Genomic DNA, 26,265 nt, shown 5'->3' with positions numbered 1-26,265 from the left:
TTTTGAGGTGATGGTGTGGCAGCTTTCTTTGATTTGGGCTTAGCTGGAGGTTGTTTTGTTGCCTTTCTCTTCTTTGGCTCAGCTTTAGTTGGTGCTTCCTTGACTTCTTCTTCCTCTGCACCTTCCTCCTTGTCTTCTCCAAGACCTTGAGTTAATTCCATTGGCCCTTGTTCTTGCTCATCTTCATCATCATTGTCATCTTCTTCTCCTTATGCTTCAGCCTCAATTTCTTTACCAAATTTCTTCTTAATCTTCTTTAATAATTTGTCTTTCTTCTTCAATGTGGAAGTAGTTTTTAATTCCATGTTTATCTTTGATCTTACCACATCATAAATGTCAAAATGTGGAGCACTTTTGTCTATTTCTTCTACCAATAATGCAGTTATTTCTACAGATGCCTCATCAACATTAATTTCATATCCAAATGGCCTTAGCCATCTTACCCTTGGTATTACTACTCGAATATAGGTAAAATCAATGTCAACTAAGAAACATATATCATTAGTATGTTTTTCCACTAAGGAAACTGGTATCCTTGATCTTTGCTTCATGGATTTCTTGAAATCCTCAAAATAACTTGTCATTAAGGTATCAAAATTTTCTCCCATTTGTTCTATGTATTCATTGATTTGGGCAATGATGGTTCTATCATTCCTCCATGCCACTTTTCCAAATGAAGGAAACTCATTCTGAACATAAAAGAATATTCAAACTAGGATTGCTCCAAATTTTCATTGAGTGCCCTTTGTTCTTCTTATGGCAGCTACGTTTTCATTGATCTGTTGTAGTTGTAGTTCTACAAGATCATAAGTATAATCCTTTTTCACCAATTTGTAGCCTACATCTACTGCAATACATGGTACACTATTGAGTCTACTAGATTGGTAGAATTTATGGGCGATGACTCTAACAGCAAACTCAACTAGAGGATCCTGTATGGTGTGAATTGTCATTCCTCTTTTGTTCCACTAGGTACCAGTGTTCTTTTCAATAACCTCCTTTGATTCACTTCTCAAAGTTTTGAACCGATCTAGGGTTCGGTACCCTATTACTCTATGTATGATTTTTTTTGTCAATTTGATGGGAGTATCTTCTAACCACAAATTTCCACCATGAATTTTTCTCAGCACAATTCTAACCCATTCTGTTTTGAATATGGTGGGAAAGCTCAAAACTCAGATTAAACCCTTTCTTTCAACAATTTTGAATTCATCTTTCAAGACTCCATCTACGCACAATTTTTCATAAGCTTGTCTTATTTCCATGTCTCCTAGGGCACCTATCTTATAGTTGTAACATTTTCTCACGTCTTGGACCATTACAACTTTTGGGGGAATTTGGGAGAGATCTCTGACTGGGTCATTTTTGTAGGCAACTTCGGGAATGGGTCAAAAATTGGGTTTCCTGACCTCATTTGAAACTAACTAAACTTCAAACATTTCTTTATCCTCAGTTTTCTTCGAACTTGACGCCATTCATGCAAACTAAGGTTTTCACAATAAAAAGATACGAAATTGCATAGCTTGGCACAAATGAAAATACCTTAAGATCGATGAAAAACATGTTGAATGAGGTTGTAAACTACTTGAAACACTGGATTCTTCCTATGAAGTCACTCAGCTCTCTTTCTTCTTCTTTGCTCTTTAATCGCGATGAGTAAAACTTATTAAAATCGCGATAATATACCCTATTTCCATCGCATTAAATGCTCAACTACCAACTCAATTTCTAAAGAAATCTTGACCTAACTCGGCTTACACTATATTTTCACTTTGCTCGGCTTCCATTTGAGTTAACCAACTCAGCATCAATTATTAGCTCGATCGCTGTTAGGAGCTCGGCATGTGTTGGAGTTTAACTCGACATCCAAAGATATTTCAGCAACAACATTTAGATTTTGTCTTGACATCTTGTTTCATGCAGATTTATACTTAGCATGGCTTCTTTGTCTTGGGACTGATGTGTGATATAGCTTTTTATATCAGTCCAGTATACTTCTTATGCTTAGTTTGATGAGGTGTGATCACTTGACCCATTGGGTGAAGTGATCCCTTCGCTTGATGTGTTGCACTCATCTTTCTTTTTCCAAGTCTTATTCATTTGCCCCCTTATCTTTTCGACATCAATCTTTTCTTTTCCCTTGTTTTCTTCAGTCTTGGGTGCCTTTGATCTTGTAGGACAGTTTCTACTAATATGACCAATTTTCAAACAACTGAAACATGTAGTTTGATTCAACCATCTTTTGTAGTTCCCTCTAAAATGTGTTCTTATGCAGTTCTGTGGTATATGTCCATATTCTTGACAATAATGACAACTATACCTGGTATTGTAATCCCAATGATAATGACTTTCATTCCCTTCTATTTTTGCTGGTTGATTTGATGTCCACATAGGTTTTGACCTACACTCAAATGCCCTATGTCCATCAAATCTCTAAGTCCTTGTGACATTGGATCTGCAATTTTGTGTCATATGTCCTTGCATGTTGCACTTGTGATAGAAACTCTTATTTTTGGGTGTGTTTGATTGATTGAATCTTCTACTCCTGCACACATTAGCTGTATGCCCCTTCTTATTACAGTAATGACAAGTGGGTTTTGAATTCTTACCTTTGTCACTTCTTTGTTCAGCACTCTTTGATGATTCCCCAACTTCAATGCTATTGTTTCCTAGCCCTGATGTATCATGGGCAGATTTTGGGGATTTCAGCAACTGTTCAAAATACTTGATGGCTTCACTTGACTTGTTGAGATTCTCTGCTACCTCTTTTTCTCTATTCAATTCATTCTACATCTTTAAAGTAGAGATCTCAATATCTTTTACATTGAGTTCATGATGAAGGTTCATCATTTAGGCAAGTGTATCCATCTGCATGTTTGAGATTCTTGTCAATTCAGTACATTTTTCTTCAAGTCTATTTGCAAGATTTCTTTTGTCATTTTCCATCATAACTTTATCTTCAACTGCTCTTTTCTTGTGTTCAGTGATTTCACATATCATTATGGCCTGTGACTCATGTTCCATCTTGAGAGATCTTATCTCATCTACTTGAACTTTATTTTTCTCCATCAGTTCTGCTATTGCTGCATCAAACTCTTTAGTATCTCCGTTGGAAAATATGTTGGTGGTATCAATCTCCTTGTAGTGTATATCATTTTCAGCTATGGCTAGATCCTTCCTTTTTTTAATGAGTTTCTCAACTTGTTTCTAAATTCCTCCAAGCTATGCAGATCAAGTTGCACATCTATCACTTGATTTTCAATGATCTTTCCAAGTTTGAAAGCTTCCACCTTTAGATCTTTTCCTCCAAGCTGTTAGGCTTTTCCTTGTGAGAATTTGGATGCTTTGATACCAATTGTTGGAATATTCAAATATGGAAAGAATACTTATGAGAGGGGGGGGTGAATCAGAAGTATCACACTTTAACCAATAAAACTTTTAACTGAAAGTAAATTGCATGCATGTAAATACATCAAGTAAACATAAAACTAAGACATGCATCAACAACTCATAACACTAGAATTTGGTAACCCAGAAACCCTCTAGGAATAAGAAGGTAAAACTGGGGTGGGGATGATACCCACAAAAATTACTGCAGCAATATTGTTCAACCACTTCTGATGGTCTGCCCTGTTAAAGGCTTTACACTGTATTAATAGTGACCTGGTTAGAGGCTTTACAAACACTTTACATGAAGTGTCACCCTGTTAAAGGATTTAATCACCTAATTAAAGGATCTTCAAAATAGTTTTTAAGCTAACCTATCACCATAGGATTTTCATTCTAATACAATTGCTAGAAAGTATTAGGTATAATGAACCTGATAGATTACAATCCTTGATTGCTAAATGCAGGCACCTGTTCCGCTTTCTCTGATCTTGATCCTTTTGTGATCTGATAACCCTCGCTTCTAAAAAAATAGATTTCCTTGTGCACCCTTGTATGTCCACTCATATATTTTACAATGAAATTTTGTCTTCCTTATAAAGACATTTGAGGATTTAGGGTTAGGTATGGATCTAAAATCCATATTCAATCTCCATTTTCAGCTTATTATTTACATTTCTTCTATTGGTTGCATGCCTTTATCATTTTTCTTATTGGCTGCATGTAGATTGCATAGGAAAGATAAAACATTCGATCTCATCATTAAATCCTTCGAGATTTACCTTATGTCAGCTGTAAAAATTGTTTGCATCATAATTTGTGCAATTACAAACTATTATGCTGATATTGTAAGTTACTCAGCTCCTGAAGTATTGTTGATACTCGGCACATACTGTTTCCTGGATAGCTCGGCACCTAAACAAAACTGTATCACTCGGCACCTTATGTTACTCGACACTTGTTAACACTCAACACCTTATGTTGCTCAGCACTTGTTAACACTCAGTATCTAATCTTCACTCGGTATCTGATCTTCACTCAGTATCTAATCTTCACTTGCCATTTGAAAACTACTCAGCACATGAAGATCACTCAACACCTGAAGTCTTTCCTAACTTGGCATTTGTTGTGGCTTGGCATGCATGGTGTACTTGGCTCCAATATAGAGTAGGTAAGTGTTATTGGCACTCAAGTGTCAAAAACCATTATGAGGTTAACAAAGGACTAGTAGATAGGGTGGTTACTATTTATGGGAAATTACTATTTTTAGTAAGTTTGTCATACAAGCTCAGAATGTTCTCATTTTCTACAAAAAGTTTCATTTTAGAGTTGTAAACTTACCATAAAAATATAATTGCTCAAGCACTAGTATTAGAGAAGTTATTATGGATTTTTAGTGGAAAATTTTGCAGAAAAATCTTCTAGCTCACCATTGGAGGCCTTAGAGTGCCCAGATGAGGTTCAAAAACTCAATGGAAGGGTGCTAGCACTATTCTAAGCCAATAGATTAGGAGCTGGCATTGCTGAAAAGTGGTTATAATAGCCAATCAGAGCAATGGTTTGTGAGTCATGGCCTTCGGAAGTTGAGCTACCAAAATTTCTAAGATAATTTGTCAAAGATGTATTTGGCCGACTCTATGTGTATTCTTAGGGTTTGTTGCCCCTAGGTATTAAGTTTGTGCATTTGGAACCTTCCCGAGTGGCATAAAACTGCCTATTTAAGAAAGGCCCGAACATTGTCTAGGATAGCTTTGGGAGATAGTTCACAGCTTGTCTTACAAATTATTGTACTGAAGCTGCCCATGTGGGTTAGCATATTGTACTTATGAATTCTATAATTCCACATTTGTGGTACAAATAAAAAGTCCATATTTTGTTCTCGCATTTTATGTTTATTCTATATTTCTATTATGAGTTATGGTATTAAGGGGAGAACCCTGCATCAAGTGATATTAGAGCTAGAGTTCTTGAGTGTGTGGATAGATCACAGACTATGAGACAATTGACACTAGGATTGTGGTTTCACTTGAGCATGTAGACAAATCACCGATTGTGAGGCAGTTTTCACTAGGGTTTTAGCAAAAGTGCAAAAATGCCTCTATGAAGAGAGTGTGGCAGAAGAGTTGTAGGTGTTACACCTGAGGGTTTCTAAGCCCTCCAAAGACAAATGCAAGCATTCTAAAAACAAATGCATAGAGGAATGAATCTTCCCATAAGAGATGAAAGCAAGGATGAGGATGAAGTAGAAGAAAATTTGAAGTAGAAGTAGTTTTAAATCCAGAGGAAGAGAGGCTTTTTAGGGCCATCTCCAAGATTGGAAAAAGACTTAAGTTTAAGGTTCCAACATTTTTGGGAAATATTAACCCAAAGGAGTTGATTGATTGGATCAATGAACTAGAGGAGTATTTTGAGTATGAAGATATTGATGATCCTGATAGGGTCAAGTTTGCGAAGTCAAAACTAAAGGGATATGTGAAGATCTAGTGGCAAGAGGAAAGGGAAAGGACAAAATCACCAGATGGGATCGGATGACAGATAAATTGAAGTGAAAATTCATTCCCATGGATTATGAGCTTGATCTGTTGAAGAAGATGAAGGGTTAGAGAAAGAAAATCTTTTCAAGAGTATACCAAAGAGTTCTACCAAGATCTCATTAGAATCGGCCATGCAGAAGCTGATAAGGGGAAAGTTGCTTATTATCTTAATGGATTAAGGCCCAACATTCAAGATGAGCTAAGTATAGTTCAAATGAGTAGTATTGAGGAGGCATACTAGTTTTCCCTAAGAGTTGAGGAGAAACTGAGCAAGAATTTTGACAATAAGAATAGTGGAAGAGGTCGCAATGGAAGATCTGGTGGACGATCTTATGGTGGTCATAATGATGATCAAAAGAACAAAGATGAGGCTAGAATAAGCTGTTAGAACTAGAGGGGAAATAATTTTAATCATTTCCATGATCAAAATAATAAAGATCAGAGAGGAAGAGGTAGAGGACAAGGATCTAGAAGAGGAGGCTTCCGTGGAAAATGTTTTAACTACAGAGAAGAAGGGCATAGAGCATTTGAATGTACCTAGCACCAAGGAAGGATAGATCAAAGAAAAAAAGGTCAAGCAAGAGTTGCATATGTTGATGAAGATACCAGATCCTTACATTCTAAAGATGTTGAAAGAGGAAAAGTCCTAGTTAACCAAAGAGTCTTGCTAAGTGGTGAGAATGAACCTAAACAAAGAAGGAGCTTTTTTCACACAAGGTGTAGATGTGAAGATAAGTGTTTTGATGTGATCATTTATGGTGGAAGTATTGACAATCTAGTGTCAGAAATGATAGTCACAAAGTTGAAGCTGAAAAGGCAGAAATACTCACATCCATACCATATTGTGTGGGTGCAAGATGACCATAAGATCATGGTCAATGAGCAGTGCTCAGTGAAGTTCAAGATTGGAAGCTACTAGGATGAGGTACTATGTGATATCATACCTATGGACATATGTCATATGTTGTTGGGTAGGTCATGGTAGTTTGATAGGCATGTTGTACATGATGTGCAAGAAAATACCTACAATCTAACTAAGGATGGAGTGAAACATAAGTTGAATCCGTTGAAGGATAAAGAAGAAAAGGTATGTAGTGCTACCAGAATATGTTTTGTTGATGGAAAAGAGTTTCTTAAAGGTATAAAACATTAGCATATGTGTTTTGCTATAATTCCTAAAGATAGTAAAGAAGAAGTAGATGAGGTGCCTATAGAAGTTGCAGATATGTTGAAAGAGTTTTCTAATATTGTATCAGATAATGTACCTGATGGATTGCCCCCAATGAGGAAGATTAGTCACTAGATAGATTTGGTTCTAGGAGCTAGTTTTCCAAACAAGGCAGTGCACAAAATGACTCCAACAAAAAGTGAAGAGTTGAACAGGCGAGTTTATGGGTTGTTGTAGAAGGGGTTGATTCAAGAGAGTCTAAGTCCATGTGTTGTACTAGTAGTATTAGCACCAAAGAAGAATGGAGGATGGAGGATGTACACAGATTCTTGTGCTATCAACAAGGTCACAATAAAGTATAGATTTCCATTGCCAAGGATGGCTGATATTATGGACTATTTGAGTGGAGCTAAGTATTTCACAAAGATAGATTTGAAGAGTGGGTACCATCATATTCGTATTAGAGAAGTTGATGAGTGGAAGACTTCTCTCAACACAAGGGAAGGACTATATGAGTGGTTAGTTATGCCTCTTGGGGTAACCAATGCACCAAACAATTTCATGAGACCTAGGAATGAGGTACTAAAGGAGTTTCTAGGTAAGTTTTTCATTGTTTACCTAGATGATATATTGATCTTTAGTAAGACATTAGAGGAGCATTTGATTCATATATGCAAGGTGTTTAATAAGTTGAGGGAAGAATAGTTTCTAATAAACCTAAAGAAGTGTAGTTTTGTAAAGAAAGAGTTGGTACACTTGGGATTTGTAGTCTTGAGAGAAGGTCTGAAAATGGACCCTGAGAAAGTGATGGCTATCCTTGAATGGCCTACTCCAAGGAGTGCAATAGAGGTAAGATATTTTCATGGACTAGCTAGATTTTACAAAAAGTTCATAAGAAGTTTTAGCAATATTTGTGGACCCTTGACTGAGACAATGAGAGGGGATAGGAAAGAGCTTAAGTGGACTATAGGAGTGGATAAGAGTTTTAATCTATTGAAATAGAAAGTTTTTGAGCAACCTGTTTTAGCACTTCCTGATTTTAACAAGGTGTTTCAAGTAGACTATGATGCTAGTGGTACTACAATAGGAGTTATTTTGAGTCAGGAAGGTAGACCTGTTGCTTATTTCTCACTATCTTCTTCCTAAGGAGTTTGTTTTTTATATTGATCATCAAGCTTTGAAATATTTGAATAGTCAAGGAAAATTGAACCAAAGGCATTTAAAGAGGGTCAATTTTTTGTAGAGTTATACATTTATTTTAAAATGCAGGAGTGGGAAGTCTAACAAAGTTGCAAATGCTCTTAGTAGAAGACAACTTTTGTTGATAGAAATGTAGATAGAGGTGGTTGGGTTCAAGGAACTCAGTACATTATATCTAGATGATCCTGATTTTGGTGAAGTGTGGAAGGCTTGTATAGAACCTGTTACACTTGATAGGACAAAGTGGTTGGATTTCATCATCCAGGATAATACATTTTTCAAAGGAAGCCAGTTGTGCATTCCCAGAAGTTCAATGAGAGAGAATCTCATCAAGGAGAAGCATAGTGGAGGATTGGCTGGACATTTTAGCAGAGATAAAACCATAGCTTTGGTTGCTAAAAATTACTACTAGCCATAGTTGCAGCAAGATGTGATGAAGTTTTTACAAAGTTGTAGAGTATGTCAGATGATGAAAGGAGTGAAGCAGAACACAAGGTTGTATCAACCATTACCTATACCAGAAAAGTCATGGGAGGATATTAACATGGATTTTGTTCTTGGATTACTGAGGACACAGTGTGGGCATGATTCTATTTTTGTGGTGGTTGAAATTTTTTCAAAGATGGCACATTTTATTCCTTGCGAAAAGACTAGTGATGTTGTTCATGTAGCCAAGTTGTTTTTCAGAGAAGTGTTGAGATTACATGGTTTGCCAAAGAGTATAGTTTCATATTGAGATACCAAATTTGTTGGGTATTTCCAATGTACATTATGGAAGAAGTTGAAGATAGATTTGAAGTTCATTTCATCACATCATCCATAGACTGATGGACAGATAGAAGTTGTGAATCACATTTTGGGAAACTTGCTGAGATTCTTGGTTGGAGATAAACCAAAAGGATGGGATATGATGTTACCATAGGCAGAATTTGCATACAATAATTCTGTCAATAGGAGTACTGGTAAATCAACATTCCATATTGTATATAGGAGTAGTCCCAAAAATGCTTTTGAACTAAGGTAGTTGGATAAAGGAGAGATAAGTAGTGTTGAAGTAGAAAATTTTGCTGAACATTTGAAGAACATCCATGAGGAGGTGAGGAAGCACATCATAAAGATGAATACACAGTATAAGGCTAAGGTAGATGTGAAAAGGAGATATAAGGAATTTCATATTGGAGATGAAGTCATGGTTCATTTGAGAAAGGAGTGTTTTCTAGTGGGTACATCTAATAAGTTGAAGATGAAGAAGTTTGGACCATGCAAGATAGTGAAGAGGCATGATTCTAGAAATGCATATGAAGTGGACCTACCTACCTAATTGAATATTTCACCAGTATTTAATATTTTAGATTTGACAGAGTATTATGAAGGAGGTGATGGAGATGAAGTTGCAGATCCACATTGGAGCATTCCAGCAACTAATTCAGCTACAAAGGAGATTGAGGAGATACTTGATAGTTGTGTTGGAAAAAGTATGAGAAACATAACTTATGAGGAATATCTAGTCAAATGGAAAGGGAAACCAGTTCAAGATTCATCATGGCTCATAAAGGAGGAGGTTAACCATCTTGGTTTTCCTTTGAACACCTAAGATGTAACAGGGTCACTTCTCAAATTACCTTAGGTGTCTAATGTAGGAGCATCTTGGGTACAAGGGAAATCTTGCATCACCCAAAAATATTTTATTTTCAGTCTTTTCCATTTTAATAAGGACTAGTAAACAAGGTGGTTGCTATTGATGGGAACTTACTATTTTTAGTAAGTTTGTCATATGAGCTCAAAATATTCTCATTTTCTATAGGAAGGTTCATTTTAGAGTTGTAAGATTACCAAAAAAATCTCATTGCTCAAGCATTAGTATCAGAGAAGTTATTGCAGATTTTCGATAGAAAAATTTGTAGAAAAATCTTTTGACTCACTGTTGGAGGCCTTAGAGTGCCTAGGTGAGGTCTAAAAACTTAACGAAGGGTGCTAATGCAATTTTGAGTCTGTAGATCAGTAGCTGGAATTTTCAAAAAGTGGTTATAATAGCCAATCAGAGCAACAGTTCGTGAGTTGTGGCCTTCAAAAGTTGGGCTACCAAAATTTCTAAGATAATTTGTCAAAAATGTATTTGGCTAACTCTATGTGTATTGTTAAGGTCTGTCGACTCTAGGTATTAAGTTTGAGCATCTAGAACCTTCCTAGGTGGCATAAAACTACCTATTTAAGAAAGGCTCCAACATTGTCTAAGACAACTCTGGGTGATAGTTCGCAACTTGTCTTGCAAACTATTGTTGAAGGTGCCCATGTGGGTCAGCATATTGTACTTATGAATTCTGTAATTCTACAATTGTGGTGCAAATAAAAATTCCATATTTTGTTCTCACATTTTTTGGTGTTTCTATGTTTCTATTATGAGTTATGGTATTAAGGGGAGCACCTTGCATCAAGAGTTCTCATTCCTAATCTTGCAATAGGGTCAAGTGTCTCCCCATAATCAATTCCCTCTTCTTGAGCATAACCTTTTTAAGCTATCCTTGCCTTATTCCTTGTTACTTCACCATTCTCATCTAATTTATTTTTGTACACCCAATTGGTTCCAATAACATTCTTATCCTCTGGTCTAAGTACAAGTGACCAAGTTTTTTTCATCTTAATCCGATCAATCTCTTTCTTCATAGCTTTAATTCAGTCTTCATTTTCTAATGCATCCTTCATAGATCTAGATTCATGCATGCTCAGCAAGCATGTATCATTTTTTAATCTATTCCTTTTCATTGGTCCATCTTCTCTTCCACCAATGATTTAATCAATAGGGTGATGTCTTTAGACATACTTTGATAATCTTGGTTCTATTCTTCTTTCTTCAATAATAGGTCTTTTAGGAAATTCAATCCCAGGTTCATTATGTACATCTTTGTTAGGTAACTTGACATTCCTTTCTTGTATTATTTTCTTAGCATCAGTCTACAACTTGGCTTTTAAATAAAACTTGACAACCATTGGATGTGACTCAACAATCACTGATTCTAGTTGATTAATAGCTTAATTTACAAAATCATCAGTAGTCATACCTTCATAGTAGTATACAGATGTTTTGTAATCTTCAAGTTCCTTTTTTGGTTCATCTTCATTTATATCTATATACTCATCAACTTTTGCATTTTCACTTTCCACAATTTTTTTAGTGTTAGTATTTAAACACTTATAAGATTTGCTTCTTGTGGAATAACCTAGAAATATGCCTTCTTCAATTTTAGCATCAAATTTACCTTTCATGTTGTCATTTAGAATGTAACACTTGTTGAAATAATTGATTAATTGTGTATTGTCTTTGATGTTACACAAAATGTCATATCATTATCAGTCAGTATTTTTTGAGCTCACACGGGCATCAAAGATAGTTTTCTATGTCTATGATCATTCTAATGTTTGCCTAGTTTATAAGATAGTGTCTACCAAGTTCACTTGGGTGCCAAAGAAATTTTTTTGAAAAATGAAAGTTAACCAAGCTTACTTAGTTAATGAAGTAAATGTTGGATGGAACCAATGTTAACTGAGATCACTTAGTTACCAAAGGAACTTTTCAAGTATGCAATGTTGATCAAGTTTACTCAGTTAACAAGGGAAAATCATTTTTGAGTTAGTGTCCACTAAGCAAGGTCAGCTAACAAAGGATTTTCTTGTTTTGGCATATTAAGTTCAATTGATTTCTATGTTGGTTCTAGCCAACTAAGGAGATGAATATTAATTATTCTAAGTTGTATTCTAGCTTAGTTGACTATAGGAAAGATATAAATATAAGGTCAAGGTGAGATTTAGAAAGTGTAAGTGAAATACATTGAAGATTTAATGATGCTAAGAGGAAGAAAATCAGAAGGATAAGAAGAATATCCTTGTGGAGCTGAAAAGATATATTCGATCAAGAGGGATCAAGTATACAAGCCAAAATTGAGATCTGTAATCAACAATTCAGTTGCATCTAAAATTAGGTCATGACACTGTTACTCTCTAATCATTGTAGCAGTGATCTAAAGCTCTTTACAAGGTTGGCTTAATAGTTATTTGTAAATCCTCTAACAAGGTGGCATTTCTATTGAAGTGTCTAAAGACCTCTAGAAAGGTCACTCCTAATAGGGTGATTAAATCCCCTAATAGGGTCACATCTAACAATGTGTTTTGAAACCTTTAATAGGGTTGGCTCCTAACAGGGGTCACTTTAGAAGAGTGAAAATCGGTAACTAGTTACAATTGGTGGTTTTTCCCAAATTGGGTTTCCACATTAAATATTGGTGTCAAATTTTTTTATGCTATTTCTTTTATTTTTTTACAACTATGTTAAAGTAATGGTAATCATAGATAACATATTAAGATTTTCATATTAAGTATTTACTGAAAATTTTTAGTATCTACCGAGTTACAACATTTTATGTGTATTTGTTGAGCTATAGTAGTGTTCAATTTTCAGAGTTTATTTTTTACTAACATCTAAGAGATCTAAGATTTATTTTGTAGTAACTAATTCACCCCTCCCCTCTCAATTACTCCTCTTATATTTGCAACAACACTTGCTTCCAAATACCTTAAAATATTTGACATTGGGTGAGTATATACCATAATTCAAAAGGTGTAATATTTGTACCTTTCTTCACTTGTACTTGGTTCAAGGTATAGATAACTATACTAAAAACTTCTCTCTAGTATTCCAAAGCAATATTCTTCTCCATCATCAATGTCCTAGCACAATCCATCATAGATATGTTCCTCCTTTCAGCTATCCCATTTTGTGGAGGGGTTCTTGGTGTAGAGGTTTGTCTCTTGATTCCTCTATCAATACAAAAAATTTCAAATTCATTTGATGTAAACTCTCCACCTTTGTCAAAATAAAAAACTTTAGACTTTTACCAGTTTCCTTTTCAACTCTTGCCAAGTACCACATAAATATTTGAAAAGCATCAAATTTCTCTCTCAAAGACATAATAGTCAACATTCTAGAATAATCATCAACAAATAGCATGAAATATTTGTCACCTTTGTAGCTTTGCACACTAATTGGCCCACAAAGATCGGTGTGAACTAATTCCAAAATTACATTGGAAGTATAAGATTTACTCTTAAAACTAGACTTTTCATCTTGCCTAAATAACATTGTTTACAAATCACATTATCAGGTTTCTTTAGTTTCGGAAAACCTCTAACTCACTTCATCTTACTAATACTGACCAAGTTATCAAGATTAACATGACATAACCTTTTGTTCCACAACCACACATCATTAGTTTGTATAAAAAGAAAAGTATCTTCACTCATGTCAAGATAAAATAGATTACCTCTAGTTTGATCACCACTACCAATGAGTTCACCATCAACATCATAGATCTTAGCTTTTTGTTTCCAAATTCAACTTTACATCCTGAACTATTCAATTTTGAGACACTCAAAAAATTATAGTCATGTCCTTACACATAGTGAGCATTGTCACACATGATCTTATCTGTCAGTTTTATTGATTCTTTAACTTTTATCAGATAGGGTGCATCATTACCAAATCTAACACTATTTCTATCATAATACACAAGAGAGTTGAACTTAATTTTGTCTCTAGCCATGTGATTAGAGCAACCACTATCAATGATCCATTTTTCACTCTTGTTCACATAAGATACTAATGTAGTTGCCTCATCTTCATCAGAATCATCCTTCATAGCAACATAGATAACTTCATCATCATGATCATCTGATTCTTCATTGGATTCTTCTTTAGTAATGTAGCAAGCCTTCTTTCCTTTATCTTTATAATCTTTTCTACTCTCATCTCTTTTACCTCTATATTTGTCTCCACTTCTATTGTTGTTCTTCTCTACATACTTTGTAGCAATATGACCAACCTCATTACAATTGAAACATGTGATAGGTAACTTACCTTTATATTTTCCTTTGCCCCTATGAAATATCCTAGCCATCAATACTTCAAGCTTTTCTACATCATCTTCATCTATATCATTTTTAGTAGAAACATGTTTGACCTTTTTCTTTCTCTTGTCTTTAGGCTCTTTCAGTGAAAATTTAGTTTTGAAAGCATATTCAACATTTTTTATTTTTAAATTATCAAAATTTGAAAGCTCAAAAGTAGTAAGTCTACCAGCCAATCCTTCAAGGGTTAGATCATTACCAAAATTGCATCTTAGTTCTTGTATAGCAGAGACTCTAATAGCATAGATAGATAGTAGGGTTCTCAAAACTTTGTTGATCACAGTCTCATCCTCAATTTTCCCAGTTGATCCTCTGATGGCATTAACAATTTTCTTGACTCTAGCACAATAATGTACTATATTATCAACTTCTTGCATTCTCATTTCATCAAACTTTCCTCTGAGACTTTTAGATTTGGCTCTCAACACATTCTTATCTCCTCCATAGATCTTTTGTAGGGCATCCCACATCTAGTTGGAAGAATTACACTCTTTGATGTCATCAAACTCATAATAGCCTAGGATAGATACAATCTCCAAAATTTCCTAATTGTGGTCTTTCTTTTGTTTTATTTCTTATGTTGTCATACCTCCAGTTATTTCTACATGCTTAGTAGTTATAGTTGATAGTGCAAAATCTCCAAGTCCTCCCAAATGTAGCTTCATCAAACTTTTCCATGCAAGAAAGTTATCCTTGTTAAGCTTGGGTACCTCCTTTTTTTGACATCTTGATCTTTAGCTTCTAATACCTTCAAATTATTCCCCCACAAGCACCAATAGCTTAGATACCAAATTTTGAAATATTTAGAATAATTGAGAGGGGCATGAATCAGTTATCCAAGGTCCAAATTTACAAATAAAACTTTTTAGCTCTCACCAAACATATAAGCGTACACATTGATTAGATCATCCAATTACTCCATAACTTAGTAGGTCAATATCCTAGGTCAAAATAACTTTGTAGAAATGTAACCATAAAACATAGCAAAATCATTCACATTATTTGACACAAGGATTTGACATGGAAACCTAATTTGGGAAAAACCACCAGTACATCATAACAATTTCCACTCTTCTAAAGTGAGCCCTATGAGGAGCCAACCATATTTAAGGTTACAATGCACACTATTAAATGTGACCTTGATTAAAGGATTTCAATCACCCTATTAGAAGTCAGCCTTATTAGAGGACTTTAGAACATTCCATTAGAATGTCACCTGGTTAAAGGATTTAAAAATGATTATTAGGTCAACCTTAATCCAAAGGATTTATCCAAATTGATAAAATGATTAGAAAGTAGCAATAGGTCTTGATATAATAATAAAACATAACTCACTTGCAGATTATATATCTCTATTTTAGTCCTCCATTCTTCTTGGCATTCATATCTTTCATCTCTTATTGTTTGTTCACCCTTTAACCCTTCAACTCCTTAAGCCTTCTTGCTCAATATGCCAATTACAGATTCATCCCTTCGGCCACCATGTGAAGCAACATCTCTAGATTCTCTTCACAAACACTCATTACTTCTAGCCTTGTATCCCCTTATAAAGAGAGTTATGATCTTTTGTCACTTAACCACAATCATCCATTTTAGGGTTAGTTCAGATTCATCGAATCCTTCCTCTTTCCATTCGGTTCCCTCTAGAGACTTCTTTTACAATATTCCTTAGATTCACTTCAAAATGGTTTACCTTGAATTTTTTTCTACCAACTCATCATAAATATCTTCAACACATTTCATACAATTTAATAAATTAACTTTTTCAGCTCAAATCTATCAAATCTTTGATTAAACTCTTTTTATTGTCACTCAGCATCGACATTGTTCACTCAGCACTAACAATCTTCTGATGCTTGGTCAATACTGAGTTGCTCAACATCAACTAAGCCTTCCTTGCTCATCACCATTGCTATTTCCCTGATGCTCAGCACTTACAATATTTTACCAATGCTTGACACCTACTAATTTTTTAACACTTGACACATGCTGAATTTTGCTCGACCTACATTGAATTTGCTCGGGTTACACTATTTTCTCGGTAAGGATTGGTAGACACCTTTTATGAAAACAATTCTTCTTGGCTTAACTAAAGTAAAATTTCACTTTAGCCTTAAGTAGATCAATAATACATCATATCATTAATGTCTTACTTGGTCTTAGTGCTCCTTTTATACACCATATTACTCAATCTTTCTCTAGGTACTCTTGTTATCCTTTCTTTTCACATCCTCTTCATCAATTGATCAAATCATAGCATTTAGAACAAAAAAAAATTATCTCACCATAAAATGGTAGGTTTGACATTATTGACAAAATAATGATTGTGCCATGATAGGTTCCACACTTCAAAAAATCTCTTTTCAACAATACCCAAGTTGAATAAGGAGAACTTTCCTGCATGGCAGACCCTGATGAAGTTGCACATATCCAATATTAGTGATGTTGTTGTCAATTTTCTAAGTAATAAATATGTAGAAGTAATAAATACTTCCTTGACTACTGAAGAACTGAGATGAAAGTTAGATCAAAACCATGCAATATTGGATATTGCCTCATCCCTAAGCTATGCTAAGTTTGATGACCTAAAAGATAGAAATACTACAAAGAAGATGTGGGACATATTGAAGACCATATATTGAAGCCACAGCAGAAAGCCTGAGAGGTAAATTTGATGATATGAAAATTATGAAAGGTGAGATCATAGTATAATACTACACAAGAGTTAAAGAGGTTGTTAATTTTATTCAAGGAGCAAATGGAACAATTGAAGATGAAATAGTGATAAGCAAGGTATTGAGGACTCTACTCCCTATCTATGTCATTAGAGTCTCTAAAGTTCAATAACCGATATGCATACCAGGTAACAATTTGACCTTAGAAGGTGTAGTTGGTAGACTTACTACTTTTCAGATGTCTAATTTTGATAACTCCATACCTGCTACCACTAAATTTTCTTTATAGTAACAACTGATTCTTAGCAAGAAGAAAGGAAACATGTGAAGAGTGAAAGTGATAGTTCTGATAATGAGATTGATTAACTTGAATGCCACATTGAAAAATGTTTGGAAGAGGAAGAGGTAAATACAAAGGTAAATTACCTATCATTTTTTTCATACAACAAAGTTGGTCATGTTGCAGAAGAAGCAAGGATGACAAAGCTAAGAAATCTTGTTATATTGCTGAAGAAAAGACTAATAATGAATCTAAGAGTAATGATGATGAAGTTGTTTATGTTTTTATGAAAGAAGAGTCTAATGAAGATGAGAAAATTGCATTAATTTCTTATGTGAACAAAAGTGATGGATAGATAATTGATAGTGGATGTTCCAATCATATGACTAGTGATAAAGGAAAATTTGAAGATATTGGTCCTACAATGGTGGATGTGTTAAATTTGGTAATGATATCCCATGTGTTATAAAAGGTAAAGGCACTATTCAATTGGATAACAAGATAACATGTGAAAATGTTTACTGGGTTGAAGCACTTAACTATAATTTGTTGTGTTTCATGGCTGAACAAATTAGGTTACAGAGTTGAATTTCATAACATAAAGGCCAAGATACATGATGGTGATGGTAAGCTAATTGGAACTAGTGAGCAAACAATAGGTAACTTATCCTATCTAGACCTATCAAAAGAGACGTGTATGTTTACATGAGAAGAAGACATTTGGTTATGGCACAAAAGATTATGTCATGTGAATTTTGAAAACTTGGTGAATATTAGTAAAATGAAGAAAGTAAGAGGATTGCCTAAACTAAAGAAGCCTGACAATGCTATGTGTAAACAATGTCAATTAGGAAAGATGACCAAGTCTAGTCTTAAGAGTAAAGCATATATTGTTGGTGATATTTTGGAATTGGTTCATACTAACCTATGTGGATCCATTGGTGTTAAAAGTTATTGTAGAGATCAATATTTCATTCTATTTTTGGATGATACTCTAGAATGATGACTATAATATTTCTTAAACTTAAATTTGATGATTTTCACTTATTCAAGTGGTATTTAGCCAGAGTTAAAATTGAAATAGGGAAGAGTCTAAAGTGTTTGAGATCTAAAAAAGGTGGTGAATTTATTTCACATGAATGTAATACATTTTGCAATGACAGAGAAATTTAAAGACAAATATTAACACCAAGGACCCCTTCTCAGATTGGGATAGTTGAAAGAATAAACAGATCAATGATGGAGAAAGGTGTATCATAGAAATATTGGAGAGAAGCAGTTAGCACTATTGTCTATACCCTGAATAGAGTTCAAGTCAAGAAAGGTACAAATACAACACCTTATAAATTATGGTATGGTTATGCTCTTTATGTTAAGTATTTCAAAATGTTTGGAAGTAGATGCTATATAATGAAAGATAATATGGATGGAAAACTTGATGCAAAAAGTGATGAAGGCATATTCCTAGGTTATTCCACAAAAAGAAAAGTTTATAAGTGTTTATATTCTACACACTAACAAAATTGTGGAAAGTGCAAATGTGAGAGTCGATGAGTTTGCAAAAAAATGTGATGCTTTATGTAATGAATAACTTGAAGACTATAGTACATTCTTCTATGTGGATGATGATGCTCCCAACACTCAAAATGAATAGAAAAGTCAAGTTGCAAGTTCCCATTAGATAGGAAATGATGGAGTGCAAATGCAAATTTCCAAGAAATGGTGAGTGGGTGTCGAGTAACAAATTGAAGATGTCGAGTCATAGATAGGCAATGTCAACCATTAGACAAAGAATGTCAGGCATTTAGAACCTAAACCTAAGCTAGGACAAGGAAGAGGAAATGAGACTAAGATTATTTTTCCAAATGAACCAGAAGAAGAGCCAATAAGAAAGCTACATGTATTAGAAAATATGTGAGAAGACATCATAAACCTGATCAAATAATTAGAGATGTTGAGTCAAGTGTTATGAAAAGGAGGAAACTCAAAGGTGACACATGTGTATTATGTGAGTTTGGGCCTAAATCAATAAGATAGGCTTTGGACAATGAATATTGAATACAATCTATGAATGAAGAAATTGACCAAATTGAGAAGAACAATACTTAGACTTTAGTGCCAAGGCCTAAAGACAAAATTGTCATTGGGATAAAATGGGTTTTCAAGAATGAGCTCAATGAAAATGGTGAAGTATCAAGAAACAAAGCAAGATTGGTATGCAGGGTTTATACACAAGAAAAAGGAGTTGACTATGGAGAAAAATTTTCTCCTTTAGCCAGACTTGAAGGAGTCAAAACTTTGATTGCATACTCAGCTTATAATAATTTCAAGGTATATCAAATGGATGTCAAATATGCATTTTTAAATGGTATACTAGAGGAAGAAGTATACATTGAACAACCTGAAGGACTTGTAGATCTAGACAAGAGGAACATGGTATGTAAATTGAAAAAAATCTCTTTATGGATTGAAGCAAGCACTGAGAGCATGGTATGAAAGGTTACATAACTATTTAGTAAAAATTGATTTTGAGAGAACAAATGATAACAACAATCTCTATTTGAAGAATGGTAAGAACAATAAAGTATTGATATCTAAGATATTTGTTGATGATATCATATTTGGAGGAAGAGAAGATTATTTATTATACTACAAGAGAAGTAATAGATTTGAACTAAAGGTTTTCACTTGTAGATGCTCAAAAATGGTTTGCATCTATGGTTTCATCACTTCTTCATACTAATTTGTCCCATTTTCTCATTCTACTAACTCCAATATTTCGGCCAAATTGATCATACTTTATCATTTGTATCCTCTTTCACATCAATTTCATGTCATTTCATATCAACTCAAAACCATTTCATATCAACTCAAAATCACCCCAAATCAACTCGGAATAACTAAAAATTAGTCATAATCATCATGAAACATATCAACTATCAAAAATTAATCATCATCTATCCAATCCTAGGCATTGTTGTGGCTTTTAGCGCGTTGGAAACCTATCAATCTATCAAATCTTATCAATCTAGCCTTAGTATTGTCATGGCTCTCAGTGCTAGGTCAAACTATCATTCATCTCATTCGATCTTTGACATTGTTGAGGTTTTCAATGTTAGATCATGACATCATCAAACCACTTTAATAATATTGGTTATGTTCAGCGATATTATTATGATCAACCTTATCAATCAATCTTGATCATGTAGCATTTACAATGTCGGTTAAATGTTACATATCAATCAATTCATGTCATGTGTCCTTGGCATGTTATCAATTTCAATCAATCAATTTGACCATGGCTTTGGTCTATCTATCATCATCTTATTCGATCTGTATCATCATCAAATTCTCATCAAAGGATACTATCGCATTTATTTAATCAATCTAGCCAATCATTTACTAATTTTCTCTATAGGATTAAATAACCCATAATTTAATCCTACCATTCTTAGTAATCATTCTTCCTAATTGTCATCTTCAATTAATTAATTTTATTAATTAATTGATTTATCATTCGCAAACCATGGAAATTCACAATTTTGTAAGTCACATTTTCCTCCATTAATTCCATTTTTACTAATTCCTATTTTGTGGAATAAAATTATTTTTAATTCAAATATTCCATGTCTTATGACGTGTCATAGATTGTCTTATGATGCATCATAGATTCTCTTCCACATTTAGCCAAGTTTGACTTTCATGTGTATTGGAATCCTAGATTTGGCATATTTTGTCATATGCATCATGGATTCTCAAAGGAATCTCTTGCCACATCACATATATGAGGGTGAAAAATCTAATGCTCTCATCCTCCATGCCAATTATAAAATGGGCATTCTTCCTCTCATTTCTGGTCCTATTTCTTGAGTCTTTGAGTCCCTAATTCTTGAGTCTTTGGGTCCTAATTTCTTTTAGATTTTTCACTCCATCTCTCACATTCAAATCACAACTTCTAGTATTCTCATAGCATTATCCATATCATAGACTTTTGCTTCAATTTTGTGTGCATTATAGACAATTTTGGAGCTAAATCATTTAGAGAAGAAAGAAGGACATGGGAGCTACAAACAAAAGAGGGGGTTTCTATTGCTTTCTTTATTAGTTTGGCTTTCATGGTAGACTAGTGGGTGCTAATGTATGTTGATTAAGTTTTTGATTTTCTCATAATATATTATGCATTTAGCCTATTTTTTAGTACTACAATTGGTGAACCCAACATGAACATGCATATCTAACTTGGGTTTTCTTGTTTTGTACTTCTAGGTGCAAGGAAGGAGCTCACTTGGAAGGTTATAATGATTATCTACTCTTCCTTTTCATGCCTATATTAATTAGGCGTTCCATTAAAATTCTTGTATGCTCTCATTTCATGTATCTTGTTAGCTTGTTGTCCTAGGGTGCACTTTGCTCTTTCAAGGTGCACTTGGGACCCCTAGGAGCAGTTTTAGGAGTCTAGGAGCCACCAAAACCTCTTTCTATTGTTTCTAAATTACCAACTATATCTAGAAATTATCAACTACATCATTGACATAGTCTACACTATTTGGGCACACTTGGGAGTGTAGCTTTCAAGATTTGCAGTTTCTAGGTTTCATTTAGGGCACCATTTCCCCACAGTTTGCACTTGACCTCCCAACTACATCCTAAAACTACCAACTACACCCAACTAGGCCCCAACTACATCATGGATGCAATTATCATTGTTTGGGTGCACTTGGGGGTGTTTTGAGCCATTTTGGGTTTCTAGGGTGTAACCTGCTCTATCAAAGCACACCTAGTTCACAAGAAACACACACATAACACAAAATCTCCATCTAAGGTTTCTATCACTCTCTAGGACATAGGTTAGATGATTTTGTGTTATTGATTCTCTATTTTCAGCATGTGATGATCATTGGATGAAGACATGATCATGAAAAACTACTAATGTTTGTTTGTAGGACATTGTTGAAGACCATTGTGTGTTTGTCAAAACTATGTGTGTGGATTTTCTAGATTAGATAACACTTTGTTTGGTGCTTTAAATGAACTTTTTCTTTTCTACCTGGCATGTCTATAGTATTTAATCCCTAGGGGTTGCATTGGACATATCCTCTCCCCTCAGCATTCATGGATCTTTGGTGTAAGAGAAATCCATGTAACTTCTATAGGAGGCCTGCCTTGGACCAAGATACTCAATATTGGGTATGCCAAGGGATGACCTCAGAGTAGTAATAGGCCAAAAGATAGGTTAACATTCCAACTACTATATAAAATTTGATTATGGTGAAAATCATGGCATCAATATTGCTGTGTGATAGCTCTCCTCCAGTACCCTTGTGGTCCATCAAACCCCAGTTCTCAAGGCTGGGAGGCCTTCTGCAAAAGTTTATCATTCACTTGTCGAATAGAATGCCCTTACGAAAAACTATGTTTTAGTGGCCAAAATGCTTTCTATCCACTAGCTCAGGGGGTCACCCATCCCTGTGAAGACATCCTACATTCTCGCAGTCCCTAATAGAGAAATTCGTCCCTTGGGAAGTCATGCCCCTTGGGAAGTGGATCTTGGTAGCCCCAAAAAGTGAGTGCACTGTAAGGGGGAGCTTGTAGTGCCAAGGTCCTAAGTTGTCCACTCTGGATAAGCATGGCTGAACTTTAATTCAAGTAGGAAATTAGTGGATATATTCCTAAAAGCCTAGGTTGTGGTGTGTTTGTTCACTTTTAACAACAGTTATTCTTGTCTTAATGTGTCTTGTGTGTGTGTGAAACATTAATCAAGATAATAACCAACATTAAAATTTACACCTTGAACCTTTTCAAGACATTACATATTGTCAAAACATTTCTTTTTCCAAACTTTGCAAATTTTGGTTCAACACATTCAAACCTTAGAAAACATGGCAACTTGTGATCCTAAATGTGCTTGGCAAAATGTAGATTTCATTCTTGCATAAACTCCACTTGAATTTACCCTAGTCTAGGCCTCATTCTTGCATCATATAGACTTCATATTGCACCTTTTAGTCCTAATTTATTATCCATTACCTTTCATATTGCATCCATTTGGGTTTAGTTTACCTCCCTTATCTTTTGCATCCCAATCTCAAAACTTGCATGTTGCATTGTCCATCTCATATCTTTGCATACCTAACCTTCATCTTGACCACTGTAACCCTCATTCTAGTTGTCCTAAACATAATTTTTAGAATTCATTCTAGTTTTAACATTGCCCCCTACTGTTTACCTCTTTGTGACATCAATCTGGAAAACATAGCTCCCAAAATTGCCTTAGTTTCGGCCCAGTTTACCAACGGCTCCCTGAAACTACCAACTGCACCCAAACTAGCCCCAACTACATCATGGATATAGTTGGTACTATCTAAGAATACTTTTTGGTCTAAGGACCCAGTTTTGGATTCTAGATAACATTTTGAGGCTTTTACAATGTCCTTAGGTACCTGGTTAGCTCCCCTTGAATTAGCTTGCCCAGATCTGCATCCTGCATTTCCTAGTCTTCATTTCCTTCACTTAGGACATCATTCCTTAGTTCATAACCTATATTCTACATCTCCTAACCCATCATAACATCAACCCCAACATCTTAGCTTCCTGGCATATCAATTTGGTAACCATACCTTTCAGAATCAACATACATTCAACCCAGCTTACCAACTACGCCCATAAACTACCAACTACACCCAAACTGGCCCCAACTACATTATAGGTGTATTTGGTACTATTTTAGTGTAGTTGGAATTTTTAGGGTGCATTTGGGCATCTACATGACCATTTTTGGCCTCCAAACTATACTTTGGAACCCTAAAACTGCATCTAGGAGCCTCTGTACCTTCCCATTCTGCACTTGACCCAAAACCACATCTTGCACCCAAAATCCCATTTTTTATCATAGGAATTTTCCATATTTCATTTCCAATCAGCATCATCATCATTTTGAGTCCTTTAAATGTCATTTTGAACCCCAAAACCTTTGAATTTACTCAAAAATTTAAACAAAAGTATGAATTCTAGAGTATTACATTCTGTCAATGGATGATGGATCTTAACCATGGTAATTTTATCATTTTCTTTTATCATTTTCTTTGGTTAAATGCTACCTATTTCAAGGTAGGTCTTTCTTTGTCATTTTGATCTTATCATTTTTTTTGTCCTTTTTTTTTGGTCAAGATCCAAAGTCTATTGTCATAATGTTAAACTCTTAGGTTAATACATTGTAAAGATTTCACCTAAGTTCAAAACCTTGCATATACCTCTATCATTAGCATAATCATATTTGTAAATGTCATTTTGACTTACCCTAGTGGTATATCCCCTTCATCTTGCATTGATCAAAATCATAGCATCATTTTCACTACCAAACCCTATCAAAGGGTCCATCAACCAAATTGTCCTTTTGATCACTTATCCTCATTTTTTGCATATCCAAAATGTCATTATCAACCCTATAAAACCATCCTTTTCATAATACACCTTGCATACACCAAAATTTAGAGTCATTACCAAATCCAAAACATAACCCTAACCTTCATTTTGCATACCATAATCTTCATTTTGCATACCTTCAAAATGACACCTTGCATTTGTATTTTCATAACATCCCTAGGACATTTGCACTTTTCATGTCAAAACCATAGTTCATTTAGCATTTCCTCACATTTCATAACATCCCTAAACTCTAAAAAATCCCAAAAACACTCATATCTTGCATACCCACATCTTAGTTATCAAGTTTTAACCTCTTTTACCAACTTGAACCCTATTTTACCAACTACACACTTCAAGTGCACACTTGGTGTTTTCAAGATGCACTTGGTAGTTTTAGGATGCACTTGGTAATTATATGTTTCATTCTAGGTTCCAAAACCCTAATCTACACTTCCACACCTTGCATTGCATCCCTAAATCTTGCAAATCACTCTAAATCACTCAAAACACTCAAAATTTGCATTTTTAGGCACCCTGACACCTTTGTTTACCCATTTCATGCCTCTAACTTACCAAATTCTTACCTTGAAACCCCCAACTATGTCATGGGTGCACATGGTACTTTCTAAGCATAGTTGGTAGTTTAGGTGCACACTTGGGAGGCAGAAAGTCCATTCAGGTTTCCCTCCATCGCATTTGCATTTTTAGGTATCATGCTAGAACTTACTAGGACACAATTAGCCCAAAGACCCGAAGAAATTTATCAACCCTTATTTTTTGAGACATCAACACAACCAAAACCTTTTCCAAGACAAAAGAAGAGCAAGTAAACCCAACAAACCATTGATGAAGGACAAATTGAGGCATCACCACCTTTACTTGCAGACCCCTTGAACATGTATCCACAAGAGCACCATAATAAAGATATGACACAACAAACCTTAAACAATGCACCTACCATGAGATTCCCTCCAGACACTTCCCCCACATATGGGATGGTTCAATGGAGTCCTAACTTTGAACCTATATTTGTGCTGATACCACCTAGAGGTGGAAGTGTACCAACCACACCTGAGGATGAATAAACACATTCGTTTGAATTCAGCAAACCCAATGCAAGTACCTTCAACTATAACACATCAAACATACAACAAGGTACTATCCACCTCAGTGATGAATCTAACATTAATTATGGCATCACTAATGAAGAGATGGCTAGGGCATGTCAAGTCAAAAAAAATTGGAAGAACTTTAAACTTTTGGCAGCCCAAGAAATTGTCAAATTCAACCCAAATGTGGAGGAACCTAAGTCCAAACATCAAACCAACACAACAATTGAAAACATACAAATCATGATCAATATGGACTTAGATAAGGGAAAACAACCTTTGGAGTTTTCAAACACAATAATGGCACCTATAAGGTCTCATCAAGAACCAACAATCAAAATCCTTCAAAGTATGTTTGAACACATCAACATTAATCCCTTGTTTTATGAACCACAACCAATGAAGGTAAACAAGATTCTCCCTAAATATCCCAAGAGAACATTAAGACTTCATTTTAGTCACATGATGCAACAACAAGATGCACCTAAAAGGACTTGTTCTCTATGGATGCCAGACATGCCTCCTTTGG

This window comes from Cupressus sempervirens, chromosome 8 (genome assembly GCF_028749045.1).
Source record: "Cupressus sempervirens isolate cs-2001-9-10 chromosome 8, ASM2874904v1, whole genome shotgun sequence".
Lineage (NCBI taxonomy): Eukaryota > Viridiplantae > Streptophyta > Pinopsida > Cupressales > Cupressaceae > Cupressus > Cupressus sempervirens.
Note: the sequence above shows the minus strand (reverse complement) of the source record.